General features: G+C 40.6%; 1 pseudogene; it reads right to left on the bottom strand.

The window, feature by feature from the left end:
* Positions 1 to 14,055: 14,055 nt before the first annotated feature.
* On the bottom strand, positions 14,056 to 14,414 carry Atp5mg-ps6 (ATP synthase membrane subunit g, pseudogene 6; annotated as a pseudogene).
* Between the last annotated feature and the right edge of the window lie 3,692 nt (positions 14,415 to 18,106).

Here is an 18,106-nt window from a genome sequence, read left to right as displayed (position 1 = left end):
TAAAAATCACATCTCATGATGAGGATTGAGGACTTTAAGAAGGACATAAATAAAGAAATACAAAACACAGGTAAACAAGTAGAGGCTATGAAAGAGAAAACACAAAAATCTCTTAAAGAATTACTGGAAAATAAAACCAAACAGGGTAAAGAATTACTGGAAAATAAAACCAAACAGGGTAAAGGAATAGAACAGAACCATCCAGGATTTAAAAATAGAAATAGAAACAATAAGGAAATCATCAGATCCTACTGCAAAATCCTATATTCAAAAAAACTGGAAAATCTGGATGAAATGAACAATTTTCTAGACAGATATTAGTTACTAAAGTTAAATCAGGATCAGCTAGACCATCTAAAGAGTCCCATAACTCCTAAAGAAATAGAAGAAGTTATTAAAGTCTCCCAATCAAAAGAAGCCCAGGACCAGATGGAATTAGTGGAGAGTTCTATCAGACCTTCACAGAACATCTAATACCAATACTGTCCAATATCTTCCACAAAATAGAAACAGCAGGAACAGTATCCAATTCCTTCTATGAAGTCAACAATTATGCTTATACCTAAACTACACAAAGACCCAACAAAGAAAGAGAACTTCAGACCAATTTCCCTTATGAATATCAACTAAAAAATACTCAATAAAATTTTCACAAACTGCATCCAAGAGCACTTCAAAACATCCATCATGATCAAGGAGGCCTCTTCCTAGGGATGCAGGGATGGTTCAATATACAGAAATCCATCAACATAATCCACTATATAAACAAACTTAAAGAAAAGAACCACATGATCATCTCTTTAGATGCTGAGAAAGCATTTGACAAAATTCAATATCCCCTCATGTTAAAAGTTTTGATCAGGAATTCAAGGTCCATACCATAGTAAAAGCAATATACAGCAAACCAGTAGCCAACATCAGACTAAATGGAGAAAATCTTGAAGCAATCCCACTAAAATCAGGGAGTAGATAAGACAGCCCTCTCTCTCCCTACTTATTCAATATAGTACTCAAAGTCCTACCCAGAGCAATCAGATAACAAAAGGAGATCAATAGGATACAAATTGGAAAGGAGGCAGTCAAAATATCACCATTTGAAGATGATATGATAGTATACTTAAGTGACTCCCAAAATTCCACCAGAGAACTCTGAAGCCTGGTAACCACCTTCAGCAAAGTGGCTGGATATAAACTTAACTCAAACAAATTAGTAGCCTTCCTCTGCCCAAAGGGTAAATAGACTGAGAAAGAAATTAAGGAAACAACATCCTTTACAATATTCACAAATGATATAAAATCCCTTTGTGTGACTCTAACCAAGCAAGTGAAAGATCTGTATGACAAGAACTTCAAGTCTCTGAAGAAAGAAATTAAGAAGATCTCAGAAGATGGAAAAATCTCCAATACTCATGGATTGGCAAGATTAATATTGAAAAATGGCCATCTTGCCAAAAGCAATTTACAGATTCAATGAAATCACCACCAAAATTTCAACTCAATTCTTCATAGAGTTAGGAAGAGCAATTTGCAAATTCATTTGGAATAACAAAAATCTAGTGAAAACTATCCTCAACAATAAAAGAACTTCTGGAGGAATCACCTCCCTGACCTCAAGCTGTATTACAGAGCAACAGTGATAAAAATTTCATAGTATTGGTACAGAGATAGGCAGGAAGATCAATGGAATATAGAATTGAAGACCCAGAAATGAACCCACACATCTATGGTCACTTGATCTTTGACAAAGGAGTTAAAAACCATCTAGTGGAAAACAGAATTTTCAACAAATGGTGCTGGTTCAACTGGAGATCAGCATGTAGAAGAATGCAAATCGACCCATACTTAAAGCCCTTACAAAGCTTAAGTCTAAGTAGATCAAGGACCTCCACATACAAGCAGATACACTCGAACTAATGGGAGAAAAAGCGGGGAAGAGCCTAGAACACATGGGCAGTGGGGAAAATTTCCTGAACAGAACACCAATGACTTACACTCTCCGATCAGGAATCGACAAAAGTGACCCCATAAAATTGCAAAACTTCTGTAAGGCAAAGGACACTGTCATTAGGACAAAACGGCAACCAACAGATTGGGAAAAGATCTTTACCAATCTTACATTTGACAGAGGGCTAATATCCAATATATACAAAGAACTAAAGAAGTTAGACTGTAAGGAGCCAAATAACCCTATTAAAAATGGGGTACAGAGCTGAACAAAGGATTCTTAGCTGAGAAGCACCTAAAGAAATGTTCAACATCCTTATTCATCAGGGAAGTGCAAATCAAAACAACCCTGAGATTCCACCTCACAGTAGTCAGAATGACTAACATAAAAATCTCAGATGACAGCGGATGCTGGCGAGGATGTGGAGAAAGAAAAATGCACCTTCATTGCTGGTGGGATTACAAGTTGGTACAATCATTCTGGAATTTAGTCTGGCCATTCCTCAGAAAACTGGACATATTACTACGTGAGGACCTAGCTATACCTCTCTTGGGCATATACCCAAATGATGCTCCAACATATAAGAAGGACACATGCTCCACTATGTTCATAGCAGCCTTATTTGTAATAGCCAGAAGCTGGAAAGAGCTCAGATGCCCTTCAGCAGAGGAATGGATACAGAAAATGTGTTTCCATTTACATCTACACAATGGAGTACTACTCATCTATCAAAAACAATGACTTCATGAAATTCATAGGCAAATGGATGGAACTAGAAAATATCATCCTGCGTAGTGTAATGCAATTAAAGATAAAAAAAAAAAACACACATGGTATGTACTCACTAATAATTGGATATTAGCTCAAAAGCTCGGATTACACAAGATACAATCCACAGAGCATATGAGGCTCAAGAAGGATGCCTAAAGTGTGGATGCTTCAGTCCTTCTTAAAAGGGGGAACACAAATATTCATAGGAGAAAATATGGAGACAAACTTTGGAGTAGAGACTGGAGGAATGGCCACTCATTGCCTGCCCCACCTGGGGATCCAGCCCTTATACATAGCCATCAACCCCAGACATTATTGCTGATGCCAAGCAGTACATGCTGACAGGAGCCTGATACAGTTGTCTCCTCAGAGGCTCAGCCAGAGCATGACAGATACAGAGGTGAATGCTTGCAGCCAACCATTGAACTGAGAATGGGGTCCCCACTGGAGGAATTAGAGAAAGGATTGAAGGAGCTGAAGGAGCTTGCAACCCCATAAGAACAACAATACCAAGCAACCAGAGCTCCCAGGGACTAAACCAACACCCAAAGAGTACACATGGAATGCACTCACTGGTAATTCGATATTTGCTTAAAAGCTCAGATATTAGCTCCAGCTACATATGTAGCAGAGGATGGCTTTGTTGGGCGATACTGAGAGGAGAAGCTCTTGGTCCTGCCAAGGCTGTACCCCTCCCCCCAGTGTAGGGGAATGTCAGAGCAGGGAGGCAGGAAGGAGTGGTGGAGGAACACCCTCATAGAAGCAGGGGTTAGGAGGATGGGATAGGGAACTTATGGATGGGAAACCGGGAAAGGGAAATGTAAATTAAAAAATCCAATAATATATGTATATATATGTTTTATTCTTTGAAATTTCAATATATTCATATAATATATGTGATCATATTCATTCACCCCTCCCTCCCTCCCTCCCGACCTCCTGACCTCCTTCCCTGGAATTTCCAATCCCATCTTTCTCCCTACTTCATGTCTTTTCTTTTTGTCAGTGTTATTAATAACCCTATGTGTTCAGTTAGCAATGTCTGTGGTTGTTTGGTAACTTCTTATTTTCCAATGTGTCATTTTTCTGGCCCCTGCTCGTACCCCCCATGCATTTTAGCAATCATTCAACCCTTTCTCTTCTCCCTTTCTTCCTCCCTCCTTACCTTCCTTCCTCCCTCCTTCTTTTCTCTCTTTTGCCCCCTCCAAGGCAGGATTTCACTGTATAGCTCTGGCTGTCCTAGAACTTGCAACTCACTTCGTAGACCAGGCTGGCCTCAAACTCACAGAGATCCTAGTACTTCTGCCTCCCGAGTGTTGGGTTTAAAGTTGGGCACCACCATGGCCTAGCTCATCTCTTTTTCTCCTAAAAATTAATCTACACGTTATCATGACTTTTGCTTTTTGTGGGTATGGGGGAAACATATAATCTGACTCTAGTAATACCTGATAAATCTCTTATGCCAACATAAGTAACTGTGCTACCTCTAGTGGTGGCAGCATCTATAAAAGTAAATGGGAATGGAAACTGGTGTAGCCACTAGGGAAGTCAGTGTATAGGTTCCTCAAAATACAAAAATAAGTGCTACATGACCAAACTATTCTGCTCCTACATATAAACACCCAGAAGACTCTAAGTCAACATACCACAGAGATATTGCCAACCCATGCTTATTTCTGATTATTCTCACTAGCCAAGAAATGGTACAGGCTTATATATTTACCAGCAGATGATTGGAGAAAGAAAATATGTATACATACACACAGTGGAGTTTTATGAAGCCATGAAGCAATTTAAATCATGCATGGCATTTGCAGAAAAACAGATGCAACAGGAGATCATTACAGTAAGTAAAATAAGCCAGGTTCAGTAAGACAAATACAACATTTTCTCTCTTATACACAATTTCATTTTCTCTTACTCTCTCTGCCTTCCTCACTGCATGCACGTGTGTGTGTGTACAGATCATGAAAGTAGAAAGGGGACCATGAGATGAGAGGAAAAGATCTCAGCATTAAGGGGGAGATGAAAGGGAATAAGAGAGTAATGGGATACTAAAGACAGAAGAGCAGAACTACTTCTTCTTCTTCTTCTTCTTCTTCTTCTTCTTCTTCTTCTTCTTCTTCTTCTTCTTCTTCTTCTTCTTCTTCTTCTTTTTCTTCTTCTTCTTCTTCTTCTTCTTCTTCTTCTTCTTCTTCTTCTTCTTCTTCTTCTTCTTCTTCTTCTTCTTCTTCTTCTTCTTCTTCTTCTTCTTCTTCTTCTTCTTCTCCTTCTTCTTCTCCTCCTCCTCCTCCTTCTCCTCCTCCTCCTCCTCCTCCTCCTCCTTCTCCTCCTCCTCCTCCTCCTCCTTCTCCTCCTCCTCCTCCTCCTCCTCCTTCTCCTTCTCCTCCTCCTTCTCCTCCTCCTCCTTCTTCTTTTTATTAACTTGAGTATTTCTTATATACATTTCGAGTGTTATTCCCTTTCCCGGTTTCCAGGCAAACATCCCCCTCCCCACTCCCCTTCCTGATGGGTGTTCCCCTCCCCATCCTCCCCCCATTGCCGCCCTCTCCCCAACAGTCTAGTTCACTGGGGGTTCAGTCTTAGCAGGAACCAGGGCTTCCCCTTCCACTGGTGCTCTTACTAGGATATTCATTGCTACCTATGAGGTCAGAGTCCAGGGTCAGTCCATGTATAGTCTTTAGGTAGTGGCTTAGTCCCTGGAAGCTCTGGTTGCTTGGCATTGTTGTACATATGGGGTCTCGTCCCCCTTCAAGCTCTTCCAGTTCTTTCTCTGATTCCTTCAACGGGGGTCCTATTCTCAGTTCAGTGGATTGCTGCTGGCATTTGCCTCTGTATTTGCTGTATTCTGGCTGTGTCTCTCAGGAGCCATCTACATCCGGCTCCTGTTGGTCTGCACTTCTTTGCTTCATCCATCTTGTCTAATTGGGTGGCTGTATATGTATGGGCCACATGTGGGGCAGGCTCTGAATGGGTGTTCCTTCAGTCTCTGTTTTAATCTTTGCCTCTCTCTTCCCTGCCAAGGGTATTCTTGTTCCCCTTTTAAAGAAGGAGTGAAGCATTCACATTTTGATCATCCGTCTTGAGTTTCATTTGTTCTAGGCATCTAGGGTAATTCAAGCATTTGGGCTAATAGCCACTTATCAATGAGTGCATACCATGTATGTCTTTCTGTGATTGGGTTAGCTCACTCAGGATGATATTTTCCAGTTCCAACCATTTGCCTACGAATTTCATAAACTCGTTGTTTTTGATAGCTGAGTAATATTCCATTGTGTAGATGTACCACATTTTCTGTATCCATTCCTCTGTTGAAGGGCATCTGGGTTCTTTCCAGCTTCTGACTATTATAAATAAGGCTGAGATGAACATAGTGGAGCACGTGTCTTTTTTTATATGTTGGGGCATCTTTTGGGTATATGCCCAAGAGAGGTATAGCTGGATCCTCAGGCAGTTCAATGTCCAATTTTCTGAGGAACCTCCAGACTGATTTCCAGAATGGTTGTACCAGTCTGCAACCCCACCAACAATGGAGGAGTGTTCCTCTTTCTCCGCATCCTCGCCAGCATTTGCTGTCACCTGAGTTTTTGATCTTAGCCATTCTCACTGGTGTCAGGTGAAATCTCAGGGTTGTTTTGATTTGCATTTCCCTTATGACTAAAGATGTTGAACATTTCTTAAGGTGTTTCTCAGCCATTCGGCATTCCTCAGCTGTGATTTGTTTGTTTAGCTCTGAACCCCATTTTTTTAATAGGGTTACTTGTCTCCCTGCGGTCTAACTTCTTGAGTTCTTTGTATATTTTGGATATAAGGCCTCTATCTGTTGTAGGATTGGTGAAGATCTTTTCCTAATCTGTTGATTGCCGTTTTGTCCTAACAAGAGTGTCCTTGCCTTACAGAAGCTTTGCAGTTTTATGAGATCCCATTTGTCGATTCTTGATCTTACGGCATAAGCCATTGGTGTTTTGTTTAGGAAATTTTTTCCAGTGCCCATGTGTTCCAGATGCTTCCCGAGTTTTTCTTCTATTAGTTTGAGTGTGTCTGGTTTGATGTGGAGGTCCTTGATCCACTTGGACTTAAGCTTTGTACAGGGTGATAAGCATGGATCGATCTGCATTCTTCTACATGTTGACCTCCAGTTGAACCAGCACCATTTGCTGAAAATGCTATCTTTTTTCCATTGGATGGTTTTGGCTCCTTTGTCAAATATCAAGTGACCATAGGTGTGTGGGTTCATTTCTGGGTCTTCAATTCTATTCCATTGGTCTATCTGTCTGTCTCTGTACCAATACCATGCAGTTTTTATCACTATTGCTCTGTAATACTGCTTGAGTTCAGGGATAGTGATTCCCCCTGAAGTCCTTTTATTGTTGAGGATAGTTTTAGCTATCCTGGGTTTTTTGTTATTCCAGATGAATTTGCAAATTGTTCTGTCTAACTCTTTGAAGAATTGGATTGGTATTTTGATGGGGATGGCATTGAATCTGTAGATCGCTTTTGGTAAAATGGCCATTTTTACTATATTAATCCTGCCAATCCATGAGCATGGGAGATCTTTCCATCTTCTGAGGTCTTCTTCAATTTCTTTCTTCAGTGTCTTGAAGTTCTTATTGTACAAATCTTTTACTTGCTTGGTTAAAGTCACACCGAGGTACTTTATATTATTTGGGTCTATTATGAAGGGTGTCGTTTCCCTAATTTCTTTCTCGGCTTGTTTCTCTTTTGTATAGAGGAAGGCAACTGATTTATTTGAGTTAATTTTATACCCAGCCACTTTGCTGAAGTTGTTTATCAGCTTTAGTAGTTCTCTGGTGGAACTTTTGGGATCACTTAAATATACTATCATATCATCTGCCAATAGTGATATTTTGACTTCTTCTTTTTTTGCAATCTGTATCCCCTTGACCTCCTTTTGTTGTCTGATTGCTCTGGCTAGAACTTCGAGAACTATATTGAATAAGTAGGGAGAGAGTGGGCAGCCTTGTCTAGTCCCTGATTTTAGTGGGATTGCTTCAAGTTTCTCTCCATTTAGTTTAATGTTAGCAACTGGTTTGCTGTATATGGCTTTTACTATGTTTAGGTATGGGCCTTGAATTCCTATTCTTTCCAGGACTTTTATCATGAAGGGTGTTGAATTTTGTCAAATGCTTTCTCAGCATCTAATGAAATGATCATGTGGTTTTGTTCTTTCAGTTTGTTTATATAATGGATCATGTTGATGGTTTTCCATATATTAAACCATCCCTGCATGCCCGGGATGAAGCCTACTTGATCATGGTGGATGATTGTTTAATGTGCCCTTGGATTCGGTTTGCCAGAATTTTATTGAGTATTTTTATGTCGATATTCATAAGGGAAATTGGTCTGAAGTTCTCTTTCTTTGTTGGGTCTTTGTGTGGTTTAGGTATAAGAGTAATTAATTGTGGCTTCATAGAAGGAATTCGGTAGTGCTCCATCTGTTTCAATTTTGTGGAATAGTTTGGATAATATTGGTATGAGGTCTTCTATGAAGGTCTGATAGAATTCTGCACTAAACCCGTCTGGACCTGGGCTCTTTTTGGTTGGGAGACCTTTAATGACTGCTTCTATTTCCTTAGGAGTTATGGGGTTGTTTAACTGGTTTATCTGTTCCTGATTTAACTTCGGTACCTGGTATCTGTCTAGGAAATTGTCCATTTCCTGAAGATTTTCAAGTTTTGTTGAATATAGGTTTTTATAGTAAGATCTGATGATTTTTTGAATTTCCTCTGAATCTGTAGTTATGTCTCCCTTTTCATTTCTGATTTTGTTAATTTGGATACACCCTCTGTGTCCTCTCGTTAGTCTGGCTAAGGGTTTATCTATCTTGTTGATTTTCTCAAAGAACCAACTTTTGGTTCTGTTGATTCTTTCTATGGTCCTTTTTGTTTCTACTTGTTTGATTTCAGCTCTGAGTTTGATTATTTCCTCCCTTCTACTCCTCCTGGGTGTATTTGCTTCTTTTTGTTCTAGAGCTCTTAGGTGTGCTGTCAAGCTGCTGACATATGCTCTTTCCTGTTTCTTTCTGCAGGCACTCAGCGCTATGAGTTTTCCTCTTAGCACAGCTTTCATTGTGTCCCATAAGTTTGGGTATGTTGTACCTTCATTTTCATTAAATTCTAAAAAGTTTTTAATTTCTTTCTTTATTTCTTCCTTGACCAGGTTATCATTGAGTGGAGCATTGTTCAATTTCCACGTATATGTGGGCATTCTTCCCTTATTGTTATTGAAGACCAGTTTTAGGCCGTGGTGGTCTGATAGCACGCATGGGATTATTTCTATCTTTCTGTACCTGTTGAGGCCCGCTTTTTGACCAATTATATGGTCAATTTTGGAGAAAGTACTATGAGGAGCTGAGAAGAAGGTATATCCTTTTGCTTTAGGATAGAATGTTCTATAAATATCTGTTAAGTCCATTTGGCTCATGACTTCTCTTAGTCTGTCTATGTCTCTGTTTAATTTCTGTTTCCATGATCTGTCCATTGATGAGAGTGGGGTGTTGACGTCTCCTATTATTATTGTGTGAGGTGCAATGTGTGTTTTGAGCTTTAGTAAGGTTTCTTTTACGTATGTAGGTGCCCTTGTTTTTGGGGCATAGATATTTAGGATTGAGAGTTCATCTTGGTGGATTTTTCCTTTGAGGAATATGAAGTGTCCTTCCTTATCTTTTTTGATGACTTTTAGTTGAAAATTGATTTTATTTGATATTAGAATGGCTACTCCAGCTTGCTTCTTCTGACCATTTGCTTGGAAAGTTGTTTTCCAGCCTTTTACTCTGAGGTAGTGTCTGTCTTTGTCTCTGAGGTGTGTTTCCTGTAGGCAGCAGAATGCAGGGTCCTCGTTGCGTATCTAGTTTGTTAATCTATGTCTTTTTATTGGGGAGTTCAGGCCATTGATGTTGAGAGATATTAAGGAATAGTGATTATTGCTTCCTGTTATATTCATATTTGGATGTGAGGTTATGTTTGTGTGCTTTTCTTCTCTTTGTTTTGTTGCCAAGACGATTAGTTTCTTGCTTCTTCTAGGGTATAGCTTGCCTCCTTATGTTGGGCTTTACCATTTATTATCCTTTGTAGCGCTGGATTTGTAGAAAGATATTGTGTAAATTTGGTTTTGTCATGGAATATCTTGGTTTCTCCATCTATGTTAATTGAGAGTTTTGCAGGGTACAGTAAGCTGGGCTGGCATTTGTGTTCTCTTAGGGTCTGTATGACATCAGTCCAGGATCTTCTGGCCTTCATAGTTTCTGGCGAAAAGTCTGGTGTGATTCTGATAGGTCTGCCTTTATATGTTACTTGACCTTTTCCCCTTACTGCTTTTAATATTCTTTCTTTATTTTGTGCGTTTGGTGTTTTGACTATTATGTGACGGGAGGTGTTTCTTTTCTGGTCCAATCTATTTGGAGTTCTGTAGGCTTCTTGTATGCCTATGGGTATCTCTTTTTTTAGGTTAGGGAAGTTTTCTTCTTCGACGATTTTGTTGAAGATATTTACTGGTCCTTTAAGTTGGGAATCTTCATTCTCTTCTATACCTATTATCCTTAGGTTTGATCTTCTCATTGAGTCCTGGATTTCCTGTATGTTTTGGACCAGCAGCTTTTTTCGCTTTACATTATCTTTGACAGTTGAGTCAATGATTTCTATGGAATCTTCTGTTCCTGAGATTCTTTCTTCCATCTCTTGTATTCTGTTGGTGAAGCTCGTATCTACAGCTCCTTGTCTCTTCTTTTGGTTTTCTATATCCAGGGTTGTTTCCATGTGTTCTTTCTTGATTGCTTCTATTTCCATTTTTAATTCCTTCAACTGTTTGATTGTGTTTTCCTGGAATTCTTTCAGGGATTTTTGCGATTCCTCTCTGTAGGCTTCTACTTGTTTATTAATGTTTTCCTGTGTTTCTCTAAGGGAGTTCTTCACGTCTTTCTTGAAGTCCTCCAGCATCATGATCAAATATGATTTGGAAACTAGATCTTGCTTTTCTGGTGTGTTTGGATATTCCACGTTTGTTTTGATGGGAGAATTGGGCTCCGATGATGCCATGTAGTCTTGGTTTCTGTTGCTAGGGTTCCTGTGCTTGCCTCTCGCCATCAGATTATCTCTAGTGTTACTTTGTTCTGCTATTCCTGATAGTGGCTAGACTGTCCTATAAGCCTGTGTGTCAGGAGTGTTGTAGACCTCTTTTCCTCTTTTCTTTCAGCCAGTTATGGGGACAGAGTGTTCTGCTTTCGGGCGTGTAGTTTTTCCTCTCTACAGGTCTTCAGCTGTTCCTGTGGTCCTGTGTGTTGAGTTCACCAGGTAGGTCACTTGCAGCAGAAAAGTTGGTCTTACCTGTGGTCCCGAGGCTCAAGTTTGCTCGCGGGGTGCTGCCCACGAGAAGAGCAGAACTTCTTAGTGCGAGGCAGGGGACTACTTACTCAATATGAGAGTAGGGGGCACTGGAGAAGAGTGAAATGACATGTACGGAGATTCTATAATGAAATAAATGCATTGTTTCAAAAAAACAATAAAGGAGAGAAAATTTGCCTCTTGTTTCAGAAGACTTCAGACATTGGAACCATGCTGGTACTATTGAGTCAAGGAAAACACTTAGAGGCAGACTGAATGTATCTTGTATTGTGAGAGGGAAGTGAGCCTTTTAAAAGCTGCGGCAGAACACTATAGCTTAGATCTTCAATTTCTCCGAATGCCTACTATGAAAACATGGCTAAAGTTTGGGCCCTTGGAAGGCCCTGAACTCATGAATGGTCTAATCCATGCATAGATTCATAGCTCAGTGATTTAGGAAAAGACATAAAAGTGAGCTCTCTCTCTCTCTCTCTCTCTCTCTCTCTCTCTCTCTCTCTCTCTCCTGGCCATGATTTACTTCAACCATAAATTTTCTGCCTCACCACTGGTTGGTGCACTAGGGCCATCCAAGTGCTGACTTTTACCTTTGAAACTGTAAGTGAACCCCTCTCCCCATAGGTAAAATTTAAAGACTAAGTGAAGGTTGATAAAATAAAAGAATTAGGGTTTTCTTATTCATTTTTAAATGAGCAGATATATTTATTTTCTAAAGTAAATTGGCTCCAATAGATGAATTTGTCCTACTGACACAAGTTATTGATTTTCTGAGGATTTTGATAAAAATTCTAGTCTCTCCACTTTACTTATTTATGCATGCAGACTAGATTCCATTTTACTAGAAACCAATTTATAAAGGTCCAGATAGCATGAGATGAAATTGCAAATGGCTTCTCCTTTGCATCTGCCTCCATTCTTCATTGGTCCCAGTTTTTCACTTAATATTTGGAAGGACCAGAGTCCTTTATCCTTTCCTTGCTCATATCCAGATGCCTAGAATGCCTCTTAGGATCATCTGGAAGGAAAGCCCTCTCTAACAGCATTTCAAAGTAGAATGTGGACATTTACTGACATCTTGTGGCCAAGACAGTTCTCTGAGTGTTTTCTGTCCATGTCAAAGGACTGGATTCCTATTGGTCACCCAACAAGAAAATACTTCCTTCTGAAGGTTCCTGAGGATTGTAAGGGGTTTGACGTCCTGTCTTAAAGCGTTGCAACTTAGCAGCAGAGTGCTTGTTGGTATGTACATGCAGGCCCATGGTTCAACTCCAGCAGGGTACTGCAAAACACGAGACCCCATGGTCTGTTTTAGTAAACATTTTTATATTAACTAATGGTGTCTGTCTGTCTGTCTAGGTCACAGCACAATTTTCAGGAGTGGTTTCTCTCCTTTCAAAGTGTTATCTGGGATGAAACTCAGGTTGTCAGCCCGACAGCAGATGTCTTTACCTGCTAAGGCTTCTTGCTACCTGTCCCTTCCTCCCTGACCTTCTCAATCCCAAGTCTGTTTTGAATGATAGGTCCATGACAAAAATTGACAATGGCTATTCTGGGGCAGAGAAGAGAGAGGGGCTGTGAGACAACCACATGAGGAGGCCCTATGTGATGCCCACAGTGAAAGTTAATAGCTGAGCTTAACTTAAAAAGGGAATCTTAATCACTAAGGAGAAGTCAAAGGATTCCTGTGGACCAGGCAGGAGAAGGGCATCAAATCAGGATGCGTTTTCTATCCTGGTGTCCAGTCTGCCTGCCTCTATCGCCTCCTGTACACCCTTTTCCTGTTAAGAATTGAAATTAAATGCTCATGCAATGAGGCAAGCAGGAGCTCTTTGGCAACCTTAGATCCCCTTTCAGACTGCTGTTCTCTATACTTGTCTCAGTTCCTTGCCATTAATATTATTCTGCTGAGGGATGTTGAAGTCAGTGCTGAAATGAAGGTCTGAAATGCTACTTTATGTTATGCAAATCTGAAAAAGAAAAGCCAGGATTTTGCACATCAGAAATAACATTGCTGAAATGCTCAGTATTCCAGAGGAACTGCTTACAATTTAAATATGAATAACTTTATAGCTAGACAAGAAAACAATAGGGCAGGAAATTTTGCACAGAGGGGGCAGGGAATTTTTAGGAAGTGTAAATGTTTATGCTTTGCAAAAAGCTGTTTCTAAATAATCTTCATATTGTTACCTATGGGGGGGGGGAAGAGAGAGGGGGGCAGGCTGCTGAATACATTGTTTTGGGGTAACATCCCTAATCAGTTGGTACTAGAAAGAGACAGAGCATCCATCCATGGCTCCAGGTCAAGAAGGGATCTGTGCTTAGTGGAAAGTCCTTTTGTTCTATTCAAAGTGGCTACAGGAGGATCAGGAATTCAAGGCTGCAGAAGAACCACATGTTTGTGTAGCAAGATTATAATTTGTTAATATGATCAATTATTCCAGTTACAGATTTTCTTGCTGAGTAGATGTGGATAGATCTTTCCATGGTTTGTAATGTAAGTATATTTAGTGCATTTTTAGAAAATGGGTGATGACAGGTAGGGTAGAGAATCCTCCACGTGATTATAGTGATTGCGCCCCAACTTGGCTTCAGAACTTAAAACTGCATTGCTAATGTAATTATAATTTATAAGTAGACTTTGTAGGTTAATGATGCTACTTATATTTTACATTTATGTGTAAGTAGGTATTTGCTTAATATTCTATTGTGATTTCAGAGAAAATTTATCTTGGCAATTTAAGTGTTTTTAATTAAAATATTTAATGTAAATAATCCATTTCATCATGTAATTTATATAGCATAAGCTTCTCTAAATAATAAAGCAGAAATTGTTGCTTGAAGACATGGGGCCATGATTTGAATCAAAGTTCTCCAGAGAAACAGAGCCAGTGGGAATTTTTTTTTTTTTTTTTGCACAGCTAGCATTTTATTCAGATAGCAGTCTCATTACACATGATCCAAGATAAGAACTCAAATCAGAGGTTAAAGATTGGTCTTCAAACATCATAGCCAACAATGCCACGTTTGCCTATGATCTCTCCGATATAAAACCACATCCACACCTCAGTGGCTACCAAACCATTCAGCACAGCTTCCTTCACTGTAGGGTGTTTGGGCACTGTGAATTTTTTTTTTTCATGCTCTGAATAGCTGTAGGGATTTCACCAGGGGTTGGGGGAACCAGTTCAACCTTGGCGTAGTGCCAAAATGTGGCCAATCGAAGCTTCGAGTAAGTCACAGCAGCGGTCACCATCGACGGTGCCTTCTCCGCGAAGTTACGGATGAACTTGGCCATGGTCTAAGGTGGAAGGTTCGTCTCTCCGAACCACCGGCTGAATGTCACCCCAGTAAGGACCCGCGGAAGGTCCGGGAAATTTCTTATGAGAAATTGGATCATATCTTTGTGCAGAGAACTCCATGGTCTGCCACCTGCATACAAGAAATGTCAGAGAGCAAGTGCTATAACTTATCCTGAGGGCAAAATAAGGTGAGCTATCTCAGCTTTTTTTTTTTTTTTTCTTTTCCCGGGGCTGGGGACCGAACCCAGGGCCTTGCGCTTCCTAGGCAAGCACTCTACCACTGAGCTAAATCCCCAACCCTATCTCAGCTTTAAAAGTGAGGGAGTTTCTCCTCTGTCTTTCATTCTGTTCAGGCCCTCAGCAGTTCCAAAGGTGCCCACCCCTCTCAGGAGGTCTGTCTATCACCTGTGGTCCACTGACTTAGTTTCTAATCACATCCAGAAGCACTTGAACAGAAAGATGTAGAACCCATCTTAGTGAGCAAGCAGTGTAGAATGCTTCAGTCTTAGAGGAAACTGGCATACAGCACCAGTCCAGCTGAATCACAAACCTCAGGTTCAGGGAGAGATACCTTTCTCAAACACCATGATGGAGACCAGTAAACATATGTAATGCTGACCTTAGGTCTCCACATGCAAGAACACACATGGGCACACACATGCACCTGCAAGCCCATGATCATGTACACACATAGACACATAGGAGACATCTTTATGAAGCGTATCAGTGTGCACAGTGAATATGCACCTACAATTTTTTCATTAAAAAATGAATAATAATGGTACCATATAAATGGAGTTTTGATATAGAGCTGATGACTCTCATATGAGAGGTGTTCTTAGGAACCAACTTCAATATTTTGGACAAGAGATAATAACATAGCACGCAGGGCTGGGACAGTTTCATGAGATGTGGGGAAGGAAATTTAGGAAGGAAAATGGTATTAGGTACGAATGAGAAGGATCAGTATAACTGACCCCAGAGTAGAGGGACGGATATGTACGAGTTATTGGCAGTTTCATGGTTTTAAGGAAGATGGCAAATAACTTGCAGTGTTAATAGGAATCAGCATCATTGTGTAATGTTTGCTGTCACAGAAGATAAAGAGTATACATTGAGCCACACTGAATTCATATACCCCCTATAGAGATACTCAGGAGTCTCCTGAGATGCACTGTCTTAGTTAGGGATTTATTAACCATGACCAAGGAAACCCTTATATGGACAACATTGGGGTTGGCTTACAGGTTCAGCGGTTCAGTCCATTATCATCATGGTGGGAGCCTAGCAGCGTCCAGGCAAGCATGGTGCAGGAGTAGCTAAGAGTTTTATATCTTGTTCCAAAGGCAAACAGGAGAAGACTGGCTTCCAGGCAGCTAGGACAGGATTTTAAAGCCCACGTCCACAGTGACACATCTACTTCAACAAGGTCACACCTACTCCAACAATGCCACACCTCCCAATAGTCCCACTCCGTGAGCCAAGCATATACAAACCATCACATGCATGAATGTTCCACTGATGATGACTAAGGTCATGCAGTTTTGACTCCAGCCAAAACAAACAAACAAACAAACAAACAAACAAACAAACAAACAAACGAACAACAACAACAACACGAGAAACTATTACTCAGCAATGAAGGTCCTGGAATGAGTATCTGGGGGATGCAAAAAGAGGGTATTGTACGGCAAGGTGCAAGATGATACTGCGTGGGTGGCCACCCACCCACCCACCTCTCTCTGAAGCAATATGAGGCTTCGAGAATTCCTAGACCACTGTGGCTACTGAAAACGTTTAATAGAATGTCTAAGCATGCAATACTTCAGTTAAACCCAGAATGATGTCTAGTTATAACTTAGTTTTTAAACAAAGGCATGTTCACATTTTAGTTTAATTAATTTTGACTTAATTAATTAATTAATTAATTGTCTGCAGATAGTTTTAAACTTCCCTTCCTATTTGTCATTCTTTGAGGGACTTTCTCACCTCCTGGGTATTTGCTGAGCGATAGTTTGTAAAAGAGTTATGGGAGAAATGAAGTGCAGGAGAGATGGTTGGGCTTCGTTGGCTCCTCCTATCAGGAGCATCTTCCTTGTCTCCAAGGTTTCCAAAGTGACTTGCTCCAGTGAGTTTAGTGATAAAATGACTGTTATGTTTACCTAGAACTGCTCCCTTTGAACTTATAGAATTGATTTACACCTTTCATTATTTCATTATTACTGGAGTAATCAGTCCTTCAAGCACGTGGCACAGTCTGTCCCTCAGATAACTGAATCACTTAGATATCTGGTCTGCTGGAACTCTTTTTTTTTTTTTTTTTATTAACTTGAGTATTTCTTATATACATTTCGAGTGTTATTCCCTTTCCCGGTTTCCGGGCAAACATCCCCCTCCCCCCTCCCCTTTCTTATGGGTGTTCCCCTCCCAACCCTCCCCCCATTGCCACCCTCCCCCCATAGACTAGTTCACTGGGGGTTCAGTCTTAGCAGGACCCAGGGCTTCCCCTTCCACTGGTGCTCTTACTAGGATATTCATTGCTACCTATGGGGTCAGAGTCCAGGGTCAGTCCATGTATAGTCTTTAGGTAGTGGCTTAGTCCCTGGAAGCTCTGGTTGCTTGGCATTGTTGTACTTTTGGGGTCTCGAGCCCCTTCAAGCTCTTCCAGTTCTTTCTCTGATTCCTTCAACAGGGGACCTATTCTCAGTTCAGTGGATTGCTGCTGGCATTCGCCTCTGTATTTGCTGTATTCTGGCTGTGTCTCTCAGGAGCAATCTACATCTGGCTCCTGTCGGTCTGCACTTCTTTGCTTCATCCATCTTGCCTAATTGGGTGGCTGTATATGTATGGGCCACATGTGGGGCAGGCTCTGAATGGGTGTTCCTTCAGTCTCTGTTTTAATCTTTGCCTCTCCCTTCCCTGCCAAGGGTATTCTTTTTCCTCATTTAAAGAAGGAGTGAAGCATTCACATTTTGATCATCCGTCTTGAGTTTCGTTTGTTCTAGGGATCTAGGGTAATTCAAGCATTTGGGCTAATAGCCACTTATCAATGAGTGCATACCATGTATGTCTTTCTGTGATTGGGTTAGCTCACTCAGGATGATATTTTCCAGTTCCAACCATTTGCCTACGAATTTCATAAACTCGTTGTTTTTGATAGCTGAGTAATATTCCATTGTGTAGATGTACCACATTTTCTGTATCCATTCCTCTGTTGAAGGGCATCTGGGTTCTTTCCAGCTTCTGGCTATTATAAATAGGGCTGCGATGAACATAGTGGAGCACGTGTCTCTTTTATATGTTGAGGCATCTTTTGGGTATATGCCCAAGAGAGGTATAGCTGGATCCTCAGGCAGTTCAATGTCCAATTTTCTGAGGAACCTCCAGACTGATTTCCAGAATGGTTTTACCAGTCTGCAATCCCACCAACAATGGAGGAGTGTTCCTCTTTCTCCACATCCTCGCCAGCATCTGCTGTCACCTGAGTTTTTGATCTTAGCCATTCTCACTGGTGTCAGGTGAAATCTCAGGGTTGTTTTGATTTGCATTTCCCTTATGAATAAAGATGTTGAACATTTCTTTAGGTGTTTTTCAGCCATTCGGCATTCCTCAGCTGTGAATTCTTTGTTTAGCTCTGAACCCCATTTTTTAATAGGGTTATTTGTTTCCCTGCGGTCTAACTTCTTGAGTTCTTTGTATATTTTGGATATAAGGCCTCTATCTGTTGTAGGATT

Source organism: Rattus norvegicus, chromosome 11 (assembly GCF_021556685.1).
Source record: "Rattus norvegicus strain SHRSP/BbbUtx chromosome 11, alternate assembly SHRSP_T2T, whole genome shotgun sequence".
In the NCBI taxonomy this organism is placed as follows: domain Eukaryota; kingdom Metazoa; phylum Chordata; class Mammalia; order Rodentia; family Muridae; genus Rattus; species Rattus norvegicus.
Note: the sequence above shows the minus strand (reverse complement) of the source record. Positions and strands in the feature narration are given on the sequence as shown.